The sequence below is a fragment of the Macaca fascicularis genome, chromosome 12 (genome assembly GCF_037993035.2).
Source record: "Macaca fascicularis isolate 582-1 chromosome 12, T2T-MFA8v1.1".
Taxonomy (NCBI): domain Eukaryota; kingdom Metazoa; phylum Chordata; class Mammalia; order Primates; family Cercopithecidae; genus Macaca; species Macaca fascicularis.
In genome coordinates, this window is record NC_088386.1 from 53,443,689 (window position 1) to 53,465,808 (window position 22,120).

The following is a 22,120-nucleotide window of genomic DNA, read 5'->3' on the forward strand; positions in this document are numbered from 1 at the left end:
TCTAGCCTTTTTGATGTAGGCATATTACATATTCTTTCATGCTATGGATACACTGTATAGACACAGCTATGATTTGAGCAGTGCAATTAGTGTCTCAGTACCACTTGAAGAAGCTGTTTTATGCAGAGATAAAATGGAAGAATGGTCAGCCTCTTAATCTAGCTTATTTGAAAAGGCGCTGGAAAAAATATGGCAGACTTCAACAACGTGTGCCAAAACTTTTTCCCTTGGAAGTCATTGACTAGTATCGCTGAATGTTATTTCTTGTGGAGAACTACTGACAGATATGTGCAACAGAAATGGTTAAAGCAGCAGAAACTGAGAATAAGCTGAAACAAGTATATATCCCAATTCACAGCAAACCAAGTCCCAACCAAATATCTACCAGCAATGGCAAGCCTGGTGCTGTGAGTGGAACCATGAGGACCACGTTCCTGCCTCAGAATCTCCTTGTAGTGTAAGCCTGGGAGGGCTGCTGTGCTACATAGTCTAACCAGTAGTATTCTAGCAGCCCACCCAATATGCACTTGATGTAGGTATTTAGGGCTATGAACTTTCCTGTTAGCACTGCCTTTACTGTATTCCAGAGGTTTTGATAGGTTTTGTTGCTATTGTCATTCAGTTAGAAGAATTTTTAAATTTTCATCTTGATTTCATTTTTGACCCAATGATCATTCAGGAGCAGGTTAATTTCCATGTATTTGCATGGTTTTGAAGGTTCCTTTTGGAGTTGATTTCCAGTTGTATTCCATTGTGGTCTGAGAGGGTACTTGATATAATTTCAATTTTCTTACATTTGTTGAGGCTCGTTTTGTGGCCTATCATATGGTCTTTTGGAGAAAGTTCCATTTACTGTTGAATAGAATGTATATTCTGTGGTTGTCGGGTAGAATGTTCTGTGTATATCTGTTAAGTCCATTTGTTCCAGGGTACTGTTTAAATTTATTGTTTTTTGTTGACTTTCTGTCTTCATGACCTGTCTAGTGATATTAGTGGAGTATTAAAGGCCCCCACTATTATTGTGTTTCTGTCTATCTTATTTCTTATGTCTATTAATAATTGTTTTACAAATTTGGGAACTCCAGTTTTAGGTGCATATATATTTAGGATTGTGATATTTTCCCATTGGACAAGACCTTTTATCACTATATAATGACTCTCTTTGTTTTTTCAACCGCTGTTGCTTTAACATTTGTTTTGTCTGATATACGAATAGCTTCCCCTGCTTACTTTTGGTATCCATTTGCATGCAATGTCTTTTTCCATTCCTTTCCTTAAGTTTATATGAGTCCTTTTGTGTTAGGTGTGTCTCTTGAAGGCAGCAGATAGTTGGTTGGTGAATTCTTATCCATTCTGCAATTCTGTATCTTTTCAGTGGAGCATTTAGGGCATTTACATTGAATGTTTTACTGAGATGTGAGGTATCATTTCATTCATCATGCTATTTGTTTCCTGTATATCTTGGGGTTTTTTTTTTAACTGTATTTTTGTCTTGTAGGTCTTGTGAGATTTATGCTTTAAAGAGGTTCTGTTTTGATGTGTTGCCAGGATTTGTTTAAAAATTTAGAGCTCTTTTTAGCAGTTCTTGTAGTGCTGGCTTGGTAGTGGTGAATTCTCTCACCATTTGTTTGTCTGAAAAAGACTGTATTTTTCCTTAATTTACAAAGCTTAGTTTCACTGGGTATAGAATTCTTCACTGATAATTGTTTGTTTGTGAAGGCTGAAGATAGGGCCCCAATCCCTTCTAGCTTGTAGAGTTTCTCTGAGAAATATGTTATTAATCTGACAGGTTTTCCTTTATAGGTTACCTGATGTTTTTGCCTCACAGTTTTTAATATTTTTTCCTTCATCTTAACTTCAGATAACTTGATGACAATGTGCCTAGGCAATGATCTTTTTTGTGACGAGTTTCCCAGATGTTCTTTGAGCTTCTTGTATTTAGATGTCTAGTTCTCTAGCAAGACCAGAAAAGTTTTCCTTGATTTTTCCCCCAAATATACTTTCCAAACTTTCAGATTTCTCTTCTTCCTCAGGAACACTGATTATTCTTAGATTTGGTTGTTTAACATAATCCCAGACTTCTTTTTTTTTTTTTTTTTTGAGGCAGAGTCTTGCTCTATCACCCAGGCTGGAGTGCAGTGACCCAATCTCTACTCACTGCAAGCTCCGCCTCCTGGGTTCACGCCATTCTCCTGCCTCAGCCTCCCAAGTAGCTGGGATTACAGGCGCCCACCACCACGCCGGCTAATTTTTTTGTATTTTTAACAGAGATGGGGTTTCACCATGTTGGCCAGGATGGTCTTGATCTTCTGACCTCGTGATCCTCCCACCTCGGCCTCCCAAAGTGCTGGGATTACAGGCGTGAGCCACCATGCCCAGCTAATCCTAGACTTCTTGGAGGCTTTGTTCATTTTCTTATTCTTTTTTCTTTGTCTTTGCTGGGTTGGGTTAATTCGAAAACCTTGTCTTTAAGCTCTGAAGTTCTTTATTCTGCTTGTTCGATTCTATTGCTGAGACTTTCCAGAGCATTTTGCATTTGCATAGTGTGTCCATTGTTTCCTGAAGTTTTGATTATTTTTAATTTATGCTACCTTTTTCATTGAGTATTTCTCCCTTCACTTGTATCATTTTTTGGATTTCCTTACATTGGGCTTCACCTTTCTCTGGTGCCTCCCTGATTAGCTTAATAACTAACCTTCTGAATTCTTTTTCAGGTAGATCAGGGATTTTTTTTCTTGGTTTGGATCCATTGCTGGAAAGCTAGTATGATTTTTGGGGGGTGTTAAAAAGCTTTTTTATGTTACAAGAGTTGGTTTTCTGGTTCCTTCTCATTTGGGTAGCTTCTGTCAGCAGGAACATCTCAGGCTCAAGACTGTTGTTCAGTTCCTTTTGTCCACGGGGTGGTTTCTTGTAGTACTGTCACCCTTTTCCTAGGGATGTGGCTTCCTGAGAGCTGAGCTATAGTGATTGTTATCTCTTCTAGCCATCCAGCAAGTCTATCAGGCTCTGGGCTAGTAGTGGAGGTTGTCTGCACAGAGTCCTATGATGTGAACAATCTGTGGGTTTCTCGGCCATGGATATTGGCATCTGCTCTGGTGGAAGTAGCAGGGTTATCAAATGGACCCTGTGAGGGTCCTTAGCTTCAGTTGATTATTGCACTATTTTTGTATTGGTTGGCCTTCTGCTGGGAGGTGGTGCTTTCAAGAGAGCATCAGCTGTGGTAGTATGTGGAGGAACAGGTGGTGGGAGAGGCCTTAGAACTCCCAAGAGTTTTTGTCCTTTGTCTTCAGTTACCAGGGTGGGTAGGGAAGGACCATTAGGTGGGGGCAAGACTAGGTGTGTCTGAGCTCAGACTCTACTTGGGCGAGTCTTGTTGTGGCTCCTGTTGGGGGTGGGGGTGAGGTTCCCAGGTCAATGGAGTTTTGTTCCCAGGAGGATTATGGCTGCCTCTGCTGTGTCATGCTGGTTGTCAGGGAAGTGCGGGAAAGCTGTCAGTCACAGGCCTCACCCAGCTCCCACCCAACCCAAAGGGCCAATCTCACTTCCACCATGCCCCCACCCCCAACAGCAACAAGTCAGTTTTCAGTCAGTGGGCCAGCAGGACTGAGAATTTGCCCCAGGCTACCCACCTCCCAGCTGTGAAAATAACTAGGGCTTTCCTTCCTCTCCCACCTATGGAGTCTGCACACCAGATTCACACCCTACCCCAGGTTCTGTCCAGGAGGCTTCTCAATTGGTTCAAATTGTTACAAAGTTCAGCTGGAGCTTTTCTTCTCCCTGTGGCCTTTTCCCAGTGACTCTGGTAGCTCTCCTCAAGGATCCCTGTGAGGTGAGGCAGAAATGGCTTGCTAAGGGACCCAGCAAGCCCACAGAGATTTTCCTGCTACTTCCTCTACTCCTGTATTTCGCTCAGCTCTCTAAATTGACTCAGCTCCAGGTAAGGTCAGAATCTTCTACCATAATCTAGACCTTCAGGTTCCCCTGTGGGGGTGAATGTTCATGGATGAACAATCTTCCTTTCCCACTTCCACAGTTTGGGCACTCACAGTATTTGGGGTGTCTCTGGAGTCTTGCAGGAACAACCCACTTCCTTCAGAAGATATATGGGTTCTCTTGACTTTCTGAATATATTTCTGCAGTCATACTGCAGCAAAAGTTCACAGTGCAAGCCTCCACAGGCTGTTCTGTCCATTCAAGTGGGAGCTTCAATCTAGTCCTGCCTCCTGTCTGCCATGATCTCATCTCTCCCTCTTTTTCGAAGTCCACTAATTCCAGGATGAGGGCCCAAGCTCATGACCTAATCTAACCCTATTTACTTTACTCTAACCCCTTCTTTAAGTATCATCACATTGAGAGCTAGGGCTTCATCATGTGGATTTAGAAACAGTGAGGGGGAACATTCAGTCAAAAACACCTTATAATCTTTTTTGTTTTGTAAGGTTATTAATAATGTCCCATTTTTCATTTCTGATGTTACTAATTTTAGTCTGTTTTTTCTTTTCCTTTCTTTTCTTTCTCTCTCCCTCCCTTCCTTCCTTCCTTCCTTCCTTCCTTCCTTCCTTCCTTCCTTCCTTCCTTCCTTCCTTCCTTTCCTTCCTTCCTTCCTTCCTTCCTTCCTTCCTTCCTTCCTTCCTTCCTTCCTTCCTTCCTTCCTTTCCTTCCTTCCTTCCTTCCTTCCTTTGAAACAGAGTCTTGCTCTGTCACCCAGGCTGGAGTGCAGTGGTGCAATCTTGGTTCTCTGCAACCTTGCCTCCTGGGTTCAAGTGATTCTCCTGGCTCAGCCTCCCAAGTAGCTAGGATTATAGGTGTGTGCCATCACACCCAGCTAATTTTTGCATTTTTAGTAGAGATGAGGTTTCACCATGTTGGACCAGGCTGGTCTCGAACTTCTGACCTCAGGTAATCCACCAGCCTCAGCCTTCCAAAGTGCTGGGATTTCAGACATGAGCCACTGTGCCCAGCTGAGCTTTTTTTTTTTTTTTTTTTTTTTTTTCCTGGTAAGATTAGCTAAAGTTTTGTTGGTCTTTTCAAAGAACCAACATTTGGTTTTACAGATTTTCTCTATGGTTTTTCTATTTTCTATTTCCTTTATTTTCTCTGTAATATTATTTGTTTCCTTCTGATTGCTTTGGATTTGCTTTTTTTTTTTCTCTCTTTAAGATAAAGTTTTGGTTTTGATTTGAGATCTACCTTTTTTAAAAAAAAATAGGCATTAATTATACATTTCCGTCTAGGCACTATTTTTACTGCATCTCATAAGATCTGGTATACTGTGTTTTTATTTTCATTTACCTCAAGGCATTTTCTAATTTCTTTTGTGATTTACTTTTTGAGCTTTGTTATTTACAACTGTGCTCAATTTTCATATACTTGTGAAATTTCCAAATTTTCATGTTATTAATTTCTAATTTCATTTCACTGTGGTCACATAGCATAATTTGTATCATTGCAGTCTTTTACACTTTATTAAGGCTTGCTTTATGGTGTAACATAGGTTTTCTCTTGGTAAATGTTACTCGTGTGCTTGAGAAGAATGTATATTCTTTTATCAATAAATGGAGGTTCTTTAGATCTCTGGAAACTGGATTATACCTTGTTCAAGACTTCCATTTTTTTGAAGACATTCTGTCTATCTATTCTATCCACCATTGAAAGTGGGTTAATTAATCTCCAATTACTATTGAATTGACTATTTTCTTCTTCAATTCTGAATTTGGGGTTGTTTGGTGCATATATGTTGTTAATTCTGATATATTTTGGATCAATTAACTCTTTTGTTTTTTTTAAGACAGAGTCTCACTCTGTTGTTCAAGCTGTAGTATAGTGGTGTGATCTCAGCTCACTGCAACCTCCACCTCCCGGGTTCAAGTGATTCTCTTGCCTCAGCCTCCCAAGTAGCTGGGATTACAGGTGCATGCCACCATGCCTGGCTAATTTTGGTATTTTTAGTAGAGACAGGGTTTCTCCATGTTGGCCAGGCTGGTCTCAAACTCCTGACCTCAAGTGATACACCTGCCTTGGCCTCCCAAAGTGCTGGGATTACAGGCCTGAGACACTGTGCCTAGCCAATTAACTCTTTTTTAAAAAATTATTATTTATATTATTTTACTTTAAGTTCTAGGGTACATGTGCACAATATGCAGGTTTGTTACATATGTATACATGTGCCATGTTGGTGTGCTGCACCCATTAACTTGTCATTTACATTAGGTATATCTCCTAATGCTATCCCTCCCCCCTCCCCCAACCCCCCAGCAGGCCCCAGTGTGTGATGTTCCCCTCCCTGTGTCCATATGTTCTCACTGTTCAACTCCCACTTATGAGTGAGAATATGCAGTGTTTGGTTTTCTGTCTTTGTGATATTTTGCTGAGAATGATGGTTTCCAGCTTCATCCATGCCCCTGTAAAGGACATGAACTCATCCTTTTTTATGGCTGCATAGTATTTCACAGTGTATATCTGCCACATTTTCTTCATCCAGTCTATCACTGATGAACATTTGTGTTGGTTCCAAGTTTTTGCTCTTGTGAATAGTGCCACAATAAACATATGTGTGCATGTGTCTTTATAGCAGCATGATTTATAATCCTTTGGGTATATGCCCAGTAATGGGATGGCTGGGTCAAATGGTATTTCTAGTTCTAGATCCTTGAAGAATCACCACACTGTCTTCCACAATGATTGAACTAGTTTACAGTCCCCCCAACAGTGTAAAAGCGTTCCTATTTCTCCACGTCCTCTCCAGCACCTGTTGTTTCCTGACTTTTTAATGATTGCCATTCTAACTGGTGTGAGATGGTATCTCACTGTGGTTTTGTTTTGAATTTCTCTGATGGTGAGTGATGATGAGCATTTTTTCATGTATCTGTTGGCTGCATAAATGTCTTCTTTTGAGAAGTGTCTGTTATCCTTCGCCCCACTTTTTGATGGGGTTGTTTGATTTTTTCTTGTAAATTTGTTTAAGTTCTTCGTAGATTCTGGATATTAGCCCTTTGTCAGATGGGTAGATTGTAAAAATTTTCTCCCATTTTGTAGGTTGCCTGTTCACTCTGATGGTACTTTCTTTTGCTGTGCAGAAGCTGTTTAGTTTAATTAGATCCCATTTGTCAATTTTGGCTTTTGTTGCCATTGCTTTTGGTGTTTTAGTCATGAAGTCCTTGCCCATGCCTATGGCCTGAATGGTATTGCCTAGGTTTTCTTCTATGGTTTTTATGGTTTTAGATCTAACATTTAAGTCTTTAATCCATCTTGAATTGATTTTTGTACAAGGTGTAAGGAAGGGATCCAGTTTCAGCTTTCTATATATGGCTAGCCAGTTTTCCCAGCACCATTTATTAAGTAGGGAATCCTTTCCCCATTTCTTGTTTTTGTCAGGTTTGTCAAAGATAAGATGGTTGTAGATGTATGGTATTATTTTTGAGGGCTCTATTCTGTTCCATTGGTCTATATCTCTGTTTTGGTACCAGTACCATGCTGTTTTGGTTACTGTAGCCTTGTAGTATAGTCTCAAGTCAGGTGGCATGAGGCCTCCAGCTTTGTTCTTTTGGCTTAGGATTGTCTTGGCAATACAGGCTTTGTTTTGGTTCCATATGGACTTTAAAGTAGGTTTTTCCGATTCTGTGAAGAAAGTCATTGGTAGCTTGATGGGGATGGCATTGAATCTATAAATTACCTTGGGCAGTATGGCCATTTTCACTATATTGATTCTTCCTATCCATGAGCATGGAATGTTCTTCCATTTGTTTGTGTCCTCTTTAATTTCGTTGAGCAGTGGTTTGTAGTTCTCCTTGAAGAGGTCCTTCACATCTCTGGTAAGTTGGATTCCTAGGTGTTTTGTTCTATTTGAAGCAATTGTGAATGGGAGTTCACTCATGATTTGGCTCTCTGTTTGTCTGTTACTGGTGTATAGGAATGTTTGTGATTTTTGCACATTGATTTTGTATCCTGAGACTTTGCTGAAGTTGCTTATCAGCTTAAGGAGATTTGGGGCTGAGACGATGGGGTTTTCTAAATATACAATCATGTCATCTGCAAACAGGGACAATTGGACTTCCTGTTTTCCTGATTGAATACCCTTTATTTCTTTCTCTTGTATAATTGCCCTGGCCAGAACTTCCAACACTGTGTTGAATATGAGTGGTGAGAGAGGACATCCCTGTCTTATGCCAGTTTTCAAAGGGGACGCTTCCAGTTTTTGCCCGTTCAGTATGATATTGGCTGTGGGTTTGTCATAAATAGCTCCTATTATTTTGAGATACGTGCCATCAATACCTAGTTTATTGAGAGGTTTTAGCATGAAGGGGTGTTGAATTTTGTCAAAGGCCTTTTCTGCATCTATTGAGATAATCATGTGGTTTTTGTCTTTGGTTCTGTTTATATGATGGATTACGTTTATTGATTTGCGTATGTTGAACCAGCCTTGCATCTCAGGGATGAAGCAAACTTGATCGTGGTGGATAAGCTTTTTGATGTGCTGCTGGATTCAGTTTGCCAGTATTTTATTGAGGATTTTCGCATCGATGTTCATCAGGGATGTTGGTCTAAAATTTCCTTTTTAGTTGTGTCTCTGCCAGGCTTTGGTATCAGGATGATGTTGACCTCATAAAATGAATTAGGGAGGATTCCCTCTTTTTCTATTGATTGGAGTAATTTCAGTAGGAATGGAACCAGCTCCTCTTTGTACCTCTGGTAGAATTCAGCTGTGAATCCGTCTGGTCCTGGATTTTTTTGGTTGGTAGACTATTAATTATTGCCTCAATTTCAGAACCTGTTATCAGTCTATTCAGGGATTCAACTTCTTCCTGGTTTAGCCTTGGGAGGGTGTATGTGTCTAGGAATTTATCAATTTCTTCTAGATTTTCTAGTTTATTTGCGTAGAGGTGTTTATAGTATTCTCTGATGGTAGTTTGTATTTCTGTGGGATTGGTGGTGATATCCGCTTTATCATTTTTTATTGCGTCTATTTGATTCTTCTCTCTTTTCTTCTTTATTAGTCTTGCTAGTGGTCTATCAATTTTGTTGATCTTTTCAAAAAACCAGCTCCTGGATTCATTGATTTTTTGCAGGGTTTTTTGTGTCTCTATCTCCTTCAGTTCTGCTCTGATCTTAGTTATTTCTTGCCTTCTGCTAGCTTTTGAATGTGTTTGCTCTTGCTTCTCTAGTTCTTTTAATTGTGATGTTAGGGTGTCAATTTTAGATCTCTCCTGCTTTCTCTTGTGGGCATTTAGTGCTATAAATTTCCCTGTGCACACTGCTTTAAATGTGTCCGAGAGATTCTGGTATGTTGTGTCTTTGTTCTTATTGGTTTCAAAGAACATCTTTATTTCTGCCTTCATTTCGTTATGTACCCAGTAGTCATTCAGGAGCAGGCTGTTCAGTTTCCATGTACTTGAGCAGTTTTGAGTGAGTTTCTTGATCCTGAGTTCTAGTTTGATTGCCCTGTCATCTGAGAGACAATTTGTTATAATTTCTGTTCTTTTACACTTTCTGAGGAGTGCTTTACTTCCAACTATGTGGTAAATTTTGGAATAAGTGTGATGTGGTGCTGAGAAGAATGTATATTCTGTTGATTTGGGGTGGAGAGTTCTGTAGATGTATATTAGGTCTGCTTGGTGCAGAGCTGAGTTCAATTCCTGGATTTCCTTGTTAACTTTCTGTCTTGTTGATGTGTCTAATGTTGACAGTGGGGTGTTAAAGTCTCCCATTATTATTGCGTGGGAGTCTAAGTCTCTTTTTATGTCTCTCAGAACTTGCTTTATGAATCTAGGTGCCCCTGTATTGGGTGCATATATATTTAGGATAGTTGGCTCTTCTGGTTGAATTGATCCTTTTACCATTATGTAATGGCCTTCTTTGTCTCTTTTGATCTTTGTTGGTTTAAAGTCTGTTTTATCAGAGACTAGGATTGCAACCCCTGCTTTTTTTTTTGTTTTCCATTTGCTTGGTAGATCTTCCTCAATCCCTTTAATTTGAGACTGTGTGTGTCTCTGCACGTGAGATGGGTCTCCTGAATATAGCACACTGATGGGTCTTGCCTCTTTATCCAATTTGCCAGTCTGTGTCTTTTAATTGGAGTATTTAGCCCATTTACATTTAAGGTTAATATCGTTATGTGTGAATTTGATCCTGTCATTATGATGTTAGCTGGTTATTTTGCTCATTAGTTGATGCAGTTTCTTCCTAGTATCGATGGTCTTTACAATTTGGCATGTTTTTGCAGTGGCTGGTACTGGCTGTTCCTTTCCATGTTTAGTGCTTCCTTCAGGAGTACTTGTAAGGCAGGCCTGCTGGTGACAATATCTCTTAGCGTTTCCTTGTCTATAAAGGATTTTATTTCTCCCTCCCTTATGAAACTTAGTTTGACTGGATATGAAATTCTTGGTTGCGGTGTTTGTTTTTCTGTTCCTGCATCAGTTTGCTGAGGATAATGGCTTCCAACTCCATCCATGTCCCTGCAAAGGACATGATCTCATCCTTTTTGTGGCTGCATAGTATTACATGGTGTATATGTACCATATTTTCTTTAGCCAGTCTATCATTGATGGGTGTTTAGATTGTGTTCATGTCTTTGCTATTCTTAATAGAAAATGCACAATCAAATTATATTAATGGTAGCCACCCTGTTGTACAATCAAATACTAGGCCTTATTTATTCATTTTAACTTTTTGGTACTTATTAATGATCCCACCTCCCTCCTATCCGCCACTAACCTTCCCAACCTCTGGTAACCATCCTTCTACCCTCTATCTCAATGGGTTCAATTGTCTTTATTTTTAGATCCCACAAATAATGAGACCATGTGATGTTTGTATTTCTGTGCCTGGCTTACATAACATCACTTAACACAATGAATTCCAGTTCCATCCAGTTCGTGTTGTTGCCCAGGGGTCTTATTATTTTTTATGGCTGAATAGTACTCCATTGTGTATGAGAACCACATTTTCTTTATCCATTATTTGTTGATGGACACTTCAGTGCTTCCAAATCTTGACTATTGTTAACAGAGGTGCAACAAACATAGGAGTGTAGATATCCCTTCGACACACTCATCTCCTTTCTTTTGGGTATATACTCAGTGGTGGGATTGCTGAATCATATGGTAACTCTATTTTTCATTTCTTGAGGAACCGCCAAACTGTTCTCCATAGTGGCTGTACTAATTTACATTCCACCAACAGTGTACAAAAGGTCCCTTTTCTCCACATCCTAGCCAGCATTTGTTATTGCCTGTCTTTTAAGCCATTTTAACTGGGGTGAGATGACATCTCATTGTAGTTTTGATTTGCATTCCTCTGATGATCATGACATTGAGCATCTTTCATATGTCTGTTTGCCATTTGCATCTCTTCTTTTGAGAAATGTCTTTTCAAATCTTTTGCCCATTTAAAATTGGATTATTAGATTTTTTTTTTTTTTTTTTTTTTTACTTTTTGTTTTGTTTTGTTTTGAGACAGAGTTTCACTGTCTCACCCAGGCTGGAGTGCAATGGTGCAATCTTGGCTCACTGGTACCTCCACCTCCTGGGTTCAAGCGATTCTCCTGCCTCAGCCTCCCAAGTAGCTGGGATTACAGACATGTGCCACCATGCCCAGCTAATTTTTGTACTTTTAGTAGAGATGGGGTTTCACCATGTTGGCCAGGCTGGTCTCCAACTCCTGACCTCAGATGATCTACCTGCTTTAGTCTCCCAAAGTGCTGGGATTGCAGGTGTAAGCCAACGTGCCTGGCCAGTTTTTCTTTTTCTTTTTTTTCCGATAGAGTTCATTGAGCTCCTTATATATACTGGTTATCAATCCTCTGTTAGATAGGTAGTTTGCAAATAATTTTTCCCATTCTGTGGGTTGCCTCTTTCCTTTTTGGGTTGTTTCCTTTGCTATACAAAAGCTTTTTAACTTGATGTGATCCCATTTATGCATTTTTGCTTTGGTTGCCTGTGCTTGTGGGATATTACTCAAGAAATCTTAGTGCAGTCCAATGTCCTGGAAGTTTCCCCAATGTTTTCCTATAGTAGTTTCATAGTTTGAGGTCTTTAAGTCTTTAGTCCATTTGGATTTGATTTTCGTATATGTTGAGAGATAGGGGTCTAGTTTCTTTCTTCTGCACATGAATGTCCAGTTTTCCCAGCATCATTTATTAAAGACACTGTCTTTTCCCTAGTGTATCTTCTTGGTACCTCTGTCAAATGTGAGCTCACTGTAGATGTATAGTTTTGTTTCTGGGTTCTCTATTCTATCCCATTGGTCTGTGTGTCTGTTTTTATTCTAGTACCATGATGTTTTGGTTACTATAGTTGTGAAGTATAATTTGATGCCAGATATTGTGCTTCCTCTAGTTTTGTTATTTTTGTTTAGGATAGTTTTGGCTATTCTGGGTCTTTTGTGGTTCCATATAAATTTTAGGATTGTTTTTTTCTATTTCTGTGAAGAATGTCATTGGTGTTTTGATAGGGATTGCATTGAATCTATAGATTGCTTTGGGTAGTATGGATATTTTAACAATATTGATTCTTCCAATCCATGAATGTGAAATATCTTTCCAATTTGTGGTGTCCTCTTCAATTTTTTTCATCAGTGTTTTATAGTTTTTATTATAAAGATCTTTTACTTCTTTGATTAAGTGAATTCCTAGGCATTTAATTTTATTTGCAGCTGTAGTAAATGAGATTACTTTTTAAAATTTCTTTTTCAATTTGTTCACTGTTGGCATAGAAAAATGCTATTGATATTTGTATGTTGATATTGTATCCTGCAACTGTATTGAATTTGGTTATAATTTCTAATAGTTTTTTGGTGGAGCCTGTAGGTTTTTCCAAATATAAGATCATATAATCTGCAAACAAGGATAATTTGATTTCTTCCTTTCCAATTTGGATGCCCTTTTCTTTTTCTCTTGTCTAGCTGCTCTATCTAGGACTTCCAGTATTATGTTGAAAAACAGTGGTGATAGTGGGCATCCTTGTCGTGTTCCAGATATTAGAGGAAAGGCTTTCAGTACCCCCTGCTACCCCCTAGGTAGTATGACATCTGCTATGGATCTTTTGTATATGGCTTTTATTAGATTGACATATGTTCTTTCTGTACCCAGTTTTTTGAGGGTTTTCTTTCATGAAGGGATGCTGAATTTTGTCAAATGGATTTTTAGCATTGATGGAAATGATTGTATGGTTTTGGTACTTCATACTGTTGATATAATGTATCACGCTGATTAATTTGCATATGTTGGAACCATCATTGCATCCCTGGGATATATCCCACTTGGTCATGATGAATCGTCTTTTTAATGTGTTGTTAAATTTGTATTTAGTTGAAGATTTGTGCATCAGTATTCATCCGAGACATGGACCTGTACTTTTCTTTTCTTGATGTATCTTTGGTTTTGGTATTAGGGAAAATAATAGCCTTGTAGAATGAGTTTGGAAGTAGTCACTTCTCCTTGATTTTTCAGAATAGTTTGAGTAAGATTAGTATTAGTTCTTCCTTAAATGTTTGGTAGAATTCAGCAGTGAAGTCATCAGGTCCCGAGCTTTTCTTTACTGAAAGACTTTTGATTATGGCTTCCATCTCATTAATTGTTACTGATCTGTTAATGTTTTGGATTTCTTCATGGTTTAATCTTGGTAGGTTGTATGTGTCTAGAAATTTGTCCATGTCTTCTAGATTTTCCAATTTATTGGCTTATAGTTGTTCACAGTAGTGACTTATGACCCTTTGAATATCTGCAGAATCAGTTGTTGTGTCTCCTTTTTCATCTCTGATTTTATTTATTCATATCTTCTCTCTTTTTTTTGAGCTAATCTGGCTAAAGCCTTGTCCATTTTGTTTAACTTAAAAAAACCAACTTTTTGTTTCATTGATCTTTTGTATTGTTTTCTTCCTTGTAATTTTATTTATTTCTGCTCTGATCTTTTTTATTTCTTCTGTTAATTTTGGATTTGGTTTGCTCTTGATTTTCTAGTTCTTTAAGATGCATTGTTAGGTGGTTTATTTGATGTTTTTCTTTTTTTAGTGTGGGCATTTATAGCTATAAACTTTCCTCTTAGTACTGCTTTTGCTGTATCCCATAGGTTTTGGTATGTTGTGTTTCCATTAGCATGTGTTACAAGAAATTTTTAAATTTCCTTTGTAATTCCTTCATTGACCCACTGGTCATTCAGAAGCATATTGTTTAATTTTAACGTTGATCTTGTTTGGCTGTGTCCCCAACCAAATCTCATCTTGACTTCCCACATGTTGTCGGAGGGACCTCAAAGGAAGTAATTGAATCACGGGGTCAGGTCCATCTTGTGCTGTTCTCATGATAGTGAATAAGTCTCATGAGATCTGGTGGTTTTTATAAGGGGGAATTTCCCTGCACAAGCTTTCTCTCTTTGCCTGCTGCTATCCATGTAAGATGGGACTTGCTCCTCCTTGCCTTCCATGATGATTGTGAAGCCTCCCAAACCACATGGAACTGTAAGTCCAATAAATCTCTTTCTTTTGTAAATTGGCCAGTCTTGGGTATGTCTTTATCAGCAGCATGAAAACAAATGAACACAGTAAATTGGTACCAGCAGAGTAAGGTGCTGCTGAAATGATACCCAAAATTGTGGAAGCAACTTTGGAACTGGGTTACAGGCAGAGGTTGGAAAAGTTTGGAGAGCTCAGAGTAAAACAGGAAAATGTGGGAAAGTTTGGAACTCCTTAGAGACTTGTTGAATGGCTTTGTCCAAAATTCGGATAATGATATGAACAATGAAATCTAGGCTGAGGTGGTCTTAGATGGAGATGAGAAACTTGTTGGGAGCTGGAGCAAAGGTGACTCTTGTTATATTTTAGCAAAGAGACTGGTGGCATTTTGCCCCTGCCCTAGAGATTTGTGGAACTTTGAGCTTGAGAGAGATGATTTAAGGTATTTGGTAGAAGAAATTTCTAAGCAGCAAAGCATTCAAGAGGTGACTTGGGCACTGTCAAAGGCATTCAGTTTTAAAAGGGAAATAGAGCATAAAAGTTCAGAAAATTTGCAGCCTGACAATGCAGTAGAAAAGAAAAACTCATTTTCTAAGGAGAAATTAAAGATGCCTGTAGAAATTTGCATAAGTAACGAGAAGCCCAATGTTAATCCCCAAGACAATGGGGAAAATGTCTCCAGGGCATCTCAGAGAGCTTTGCAGTGGCCCCTTCCTTCACAGGCCTGGAGGCCTAGGAGGAAGAAATGGTTTTGTGGGCCAAGCCCAGGACCCCATGCTGTGTGCAGTCTACAGACTTGGTGCCCTGCATCCCAGGCATTCCAGCCATGGCTGAAAGGCGCCAACATAGAGATTGAGCCGTGGCTTCAGAGGGTGTAAGCCCCAAGCCTTGGCAGCTTCCACATAACATTGAGTCTATGTGTGCACAGAACTCAAGAATTGAGGTTTGGGAACCTCCACCTAGGTTTCAGAGGATGTATGGAAACACCTGGATGCCCAGGAAGAAGTTTGCTGAAGGGGTGAGGCCCTCATGGAGAACCTCTGCTAGGGCAGTACAGAAGGGAAATGTGGGCTCAGAGCTCCCACACAGAGTCCCTACCTGGGCACCACCTAGTGGAACTGTGAGAAGAGGGCCATCATCCTCTAGACTCCAGAATGGTAGATCCACTGACAGCTTGCACCATGTGCCTGGAAAACCCATGGACACTCAACACCAGTTCATGAAAGCAGCTGGGAGGGAGGTTGTACCCTGCAAAGCCACAGGAGCAGAGCTGCCCAAGACCATGGGAACCCACCTCTTGCATCAGCATGACCTGGATGAGAGACATGGATTCAAAGAAGATCATGTTGAAACTTTAAGATTTGACTGCCCCACTGGATTTCAGACTTGCGTGGGGCCTGTAGCCCCTTCGTGTTGGCCAGTTTCTTCCATTTGGAATGGGTGTGTTTACCCAATGCCTGTACCCCACTGTATCTAGGAAGTAACTCACTTGTTTTGATTTTACAGGCTCATAGGTGGAAGACCTTGCCTTGTCTCAGATGAGGCTTTAGACTATGGACTTTTGAGTTAATGCTGAAATGAGTTAAGACTTTGGGGGACTGTTGGGAAGGCATGACTGGTTTTGAAATGTGAGGATATGAGATTTGGGAGGGGCCAGGGGTGGAATGATATGGTTTGGCTGTGCCCCCACCCAAATCTCATCTTGAATTCCCATGTGTCATGAAAGGGACCCCATGGGAGGTAACTGAATCATTGGGCAGGTCTTTCCCATGCTGTTCTCATGATAGTGAATAAGTCTCATGAGATCTGATGGTTTTACAAGGGGGAGTTTCTGTACGCAACTTATCTCTTTTTGCCTGCTGCCATCCATGCAAGACATGACTTGGTCCTCCTTGCCCTCCGCCATGATGGCAAGGCCTCCCTAGCCATGTGGAACTTTTTTTTTTTTTTTTTTTGAGATGGAGTCTAGCTCTGTTGCCAGGCTGGAGTGCAGTGGCATGATCTCAGCTCACTGCAACCTCCGCCTCCTGGGTTGAAGAGATTCTCCTGCCTCAGCCTCCTGAGTAGCTGGGATTACAGGCACACACTGCCACGCCCAACTAATTTTTGAATTTTTAGTAAAGACAGAGTTTCACCATGTTGACCAGGATGATCTTGATCTCCTGACCTTGTGATCTGCCCACCTCAGCCTCCCAAAGTTCTGGGATTATAGGTGTGAGCCACTGTGCCTGGCCCATTAAATTTCTTTCTTTTGTAAATTGACCAGTCTTGGGTCTGTCTTGACTGACCCAAGTCCATTAGTCCATGAAAATGGACTAATACACATACAAATACTAAACATGTATTTGTATAGTTTCCAAAATTCCTCTTTTTATTGAGTTCTAGTATGATTCTGTTGTGATCAGAGAGGATGCTTGATATTATTTCAATTATTTTGACTATTTTAAGACTTGTTTTGTGACCTAACATGTAGTGACCTAACATGTAGTCTATCCCTGAGAATAATCCATGTACTAAGGAAAAGAATGTGTATTCTGTAGCCGTTGGATGAAATGTTCTGTACATATCTACTACATTCATTTGTTATATAGTACAGTGTTTCTTTGGGCCATGGCCCAGTGTTTCTTTGTTGATTTTCTCTCTGGAAGATCTGTTCAATGCTGAAAGTGGGGTGGTGAAATCTCCAGTTACTATTGTATTAGAGTCTATCTCTCTCTTTAGCTCTGATAATATTTGCTTTATATTTCTGGGTGCTCCAGTGTTGGGTGCATACATATTTCAAATTGTTATATTCTCTTGCTGATTTCACCCCTTTATCATTATATAGTGACCTTCTTTGTCTCTTATAGTTTTTGTCTTGAAATATATTTTGTCTAATGTAAGTATAGCTACTTTTGCTCTTCTTTGGTTTTCATTGGCATGAAATATATTTTTTTCCAGCCCTTTATTTGCATTCTATGTGTGTGTTTGTAGGTGAAGTGCATTTCTTGTAGGCAACAGATTAATGGGCCTAGTTTTATTTATTTATTTTTAATCCATTCAGTTACTCTATGTCTTTTGATTGGAGAGTTTAATCCATTTACATTCAGTGTTGTTATTGATAAATAAGGACTTATTCCTACTATTTTGTTATTTGTTTTCAGGTTGTTTTGTGGTCTTCTCTCCCTTCTTTCTTTCTTGTCTTCCTTTTAGTGAAGATGATTTTATATGGTGATATTATTTCATTTCTTGCTTTTTCTTTTTTGTGTATTTACTGTATGTTTTTCAATTTGAGGTTACCATGAGGCTTGCAAATACTATCTTATAACCCATTATTTTAAACTGATAAAAACTTAACACTATTTGCATAAACAAACAAGCCAAAAGAAAATTAATAGACTATGTCTTAACTTCATCCCCCTGCTTTGTAACTTTTTGTTGTTGCTATTTATATCTTACTCTACTGTCTATGTCTTAAAACATTGTAGTTATTATTTTTGATTGGTTCACTGTTTATCTTTCTACTTAAGATAAAAGTAGTTTACACACCACAGTTACAGTCTTATAATAATCTGTGTTTTTCTGTGTACTGACTATCACCAGTGAGTTTTGTATTTTAGATGATTTCTTCTTGCTCATTAACATCTTTTTCTTTCTGAATGAAGTAATCCCTTTAGCATTTCTTGTAGGACAGGTCTGGTGTTGACGAAATCACTTGGCTTTTCTTTGTCTGGGAAAGTCTTTATTTCTCCTTCATGTTTGAAGGGTAATTTTGCGGGATTTACTATTCTAGGTTAAGAGTTTGTTCTCATCAGCACTTTAAATATGTCATGCCACTCTCTTCTAGCCCATAAGGTTTTACACTGAAAAGTCTCCTGTCAGATGTACTAGAGCTTCATTGTATGTTATTTGTTTCTTTTCTCTGCTTTTAGGATCCTTTCTTCATCTCTGACCTTTGGGAGTTTGATTATTAAATGCATTGAGGTAGTCTTCTTTGCGTTAAATCTGCTCGGTGTTCTATAATTTTCTTGTACTTGGATATTGATATGTTTCTAGGTTTTGTAAGTTCTGTTATTATCCCTTTGACTAAACTTTCTATCCCTATCTCTTTCTTTACCTCCTCTTTAAGACCAATAACTCTCAGCTTTTCCTTTTGAAGCTATTTTCTAGATTCCATAGGTATGCTTCATTGTTCTTTATTGTTTTTTCTTTTGTCTCTTCTATGTGTTTTCAAATAGCTTATTTTCAGCCTCACTAATTATTTATTCTGCTTGATGAATTCTACATTAAAAGACTCTGATGCATTCTTCAGTATGTCAATTGCATTTTTCACTCCAGGATTTCTACTTATTCTTTTTAATTATTTCAATCTTTTTGTTAGATTGATCTGATAGAATTCTAAATTCCTTCTCTTTGCTATCTTGAATTTCTCTGAGTTTCTTCAATATATCTATTTGGAATTCTGTCTGAACAGTCACATATCTCTTTCTCCAGGATTGGTCCCACATGCCTTATTTACTTCTTTTGGTGAGATAATGTTTTCCTGGATCATCTTAATACTTGTAGATCTTCTGAGTCTGGGTATTGAAGAGATAGTATTTATCATAGTCTTCACAGTCTGGGCTTGTTCGTACCCATCTTTCTTGGGGAGGCTTTCCAGCTATTTGAAAGGACTAGGGTTTTGTGATCTAAGCTGTATCTGCTTTAGGAGGCAGTAACGCTCTGGTTCTTGTAAACTCACAGAGGTACTACCTTGATGTTCTTGGACAAGATCCAGAAGAATTCTCTGTATTACTAGGCAGAGACTCTTCTTCTCTTCCTTTACTTTCTTCCAAACAGAGTCTCTTTTTCTTTGTTCTGAGCCACCTGGAGCTAGGGATGGAGTGACACAAGCACCCCTGTGGCCACCACCTTTTGGACAGAGATGGGTAGGACATAAAGCGAGAATAGCACTGGGTCTGGCCCAAGGCCTGCTATAACGACTCCCTGGCTACCACCTATGTTCACTCAATGCTCTAGGGCTCTACAATCATCAGCTGGCAAAACCAGCCAGGCCTATGTCCTTCTCTTCAGGGCAGCAAATTCCCCCAGGTCTTGTGTGGGTTGGGGGGCCATCCAGGCACCAAGAACTAGAGTAAAAAACCGTAGAAGTCTACCTGGTGTTCTGTTGTGCTATTTTTGAATTGTTTTCTTAGTGGGTGTATGTTAGCCAGGGTTTTCCAGAGAAAGAGAAACAATGGGGTATATAGAGATATGTAGGAGGAGATTTATTATAGGGATTGACTCACAGAATTATGGAGGCCAAGAAGTCCAATGATATACTGTCTGCATATTTCCTGGGAAACCAGGAAAACCAGTGGTATAATTTAAGTTCAAAGGCCTGAGAACAAGAGTACCTAATGACATAAGTCTCCGTCCAGAAAAGTTTAATCCTGGTGTGGGGTGTACACTGGTGTAACTCCATTTCCTGAGAACTTGAGTTGGGGAGGGTTTGGAAGTCCTGGAGTCCAAAGGCCCGAGAACCAGTAGTTTCAATATCTGAGGGCAGGAGAAGCCGAATGTCCCAATTCAAGAAGAGAGAAAAAAATAACCCTTCCTCTGCCTTTTCATTTGATTCATACCTTCAACAGATTAGATTATGTCCACCCACACTGATGAGGGTTGATCTTCTTTGCTCAGTCTGTTGATTCAAATACTAACCTTGTCAAGAAACACCTTCACAGACACACCCACAAATAATCTTTACCAGCTATCTGGGCATTCCTTAGGCCAGTCAAGTTGACATATAAAATTAATCATCACAGGTTGCTGTTAGAATTATGACAACATCATAATTTATAACAATCTATTTCAAGTTAATGCCAACTTAATTACAATAATATACACAACTTTGTTCCTATGTAGCCCATCCCCTTCCCCCTCATTTTTTGTTGTTATTGTCATGCAAGTTATAATATATAATTCCAAATCTAGATATCCTACTCATTACTGATCATCTCCAGTACATTGTGTACCCTTGAATACAGAAAAAAATATGAAATGCTTTGCAAATCTTAAGTCATCTTTGCACAAGGGCCATACTAGTCTTCTCTGAATTGTTCTAATTTTGGTATATGTGTTACTGAATTGAGCACAATGTGATCTGATTTTACCATTAAAAACTTCACTCTGACAGCATGAAAAATGGATTAAAGAGGAGGCCAGTGAGGAGGTGAGAAGACTGATAACAAGATGCTGGAATAAACAGATAAAAGAAGATGGTAGTCTAAACTAGAGTTCAGTACTGACGTGCTAGAGAATAGAGGCTGACAACAAATCTGAAAAATGTTAAAGAGATAATATTAACTCGCTATGGTGACTGAATGTAGGGTTGAGGAAAATAGAAGAGGAAAAATGTTTAGCTTTCTGCATCATGTAACTGAAGGGATATGGTGCATTTCATAGAAATAGATAACGTTGAAATAGGAGCTTTGGGAGAAAATGCAACAAGCTCAGTTTTAGACCTTTTGAATTTGTGATAGTTGTTGGATATTCAAATAGAGACCCGGAGATGATCAATAAAGAGTGCGATATCTAGATTTGAAACTAAAGTGAGCAATATGAGCTGTGAGTATAGATTTGAGTGATTAGTATGTAGATAGTAATGGAAGCCTACTAAGTTTATTAGAATGCCCAGTAAGAGTGAATACAGTGATAATAGAAGAAGATGAAGGATGGAATTCCAAGGAACAGTAATATTTGAGTTGGAGGAAAAGATTCTTCCCAAAAAAGAGAAGGAGAAGCCCTAGAAATACCTGGACAAGCAGAAGAATGTGTTGTCATGAAAGTTGAAGGAAGAAAGTATTTCCAGAATCAAGATGCCACAGAAAATAAGGACTAAAATGTTTTGATTGGATTTAACAATAAGGAAATTAATTAACAACTGTGGTACATTAAAGATAGCTGTAAATTATTTGCTGTTCTCCCTATCAAGAAATGAAGTCTATTTGCCTTCTGTTGAATCTGGACTGGATTGGACTTGTATTGACCAATGTGGCAGAAGTGAGGTTCTTTAATTTCTGAGGCTGAGCAGCTTCTATTTTCACAAGGTTGAAATTGTTCCTCTTGAAACTCAGCCTTCATGTTGAGAGAAGCCCACATGTAGAAAGGCCAGGAGGAGAAGGACTAACTTCTAGCTGAGTTCCCAACCAAAAGCCAACACCATCTGCCAGCCATGTCAATGAGCCATAGTGGATGTTCCAGCTCAGTCAAGCCTCCAGGTGACTGCAGTTCCGTGCAGAACAGAGAAATTGTCTAGCTGAGCCTTGTCAACCCGCAGAATCATGACAGATAACCAATGGTGTCTATTGTTTTAAATGACTAAGTTCTGAGGTACCGTGTTACTCAGCAATTGACATGTTTTCTTACTATTTTGTAATGTCCGTAAGAGCAGCTGTCCTATTGGGGAACTGCAGGTGTAAATTGCAATGGGTTGAAGAGTGACTTAAAGGATAGAAACTGTAGACATCTATTTTAAGAAGTGGAGTGTGAAAGAGAGGAGCTATTTAGAGTGGTAGTGGAAGAAGTTCTGTATTTGACAAAGGATGTTTTGTTTGTTTTTAATAGGAAAAACTTAAACAGTATTTAAGAAGGGGTTAGGTGGTGCCTCACACTTATAATCCCAGCACTTTGAGAGGCTGAGGCAGGAGGACAGCTT

General features: G+C 39.1%; 1 non-coding gene across 1 annotated transcript; it reads right to left on the minus strand.

The window, feature by feature from the left end:
• Positions 1-20,452: 20,452 nt before the first annotated feature.
• Positions 20,453-20,558, minus strand: LOC123568109 (U6 spliceosomal RNA). Its single transcript, XR_006691336.2, has one exon. It is a non-coding gene; the product is annotated as a U6 spliceosomal RNA (small nuclear RNA).
• Positions 20,559-22,120: the final 1,562 nt, after the last annotated feature.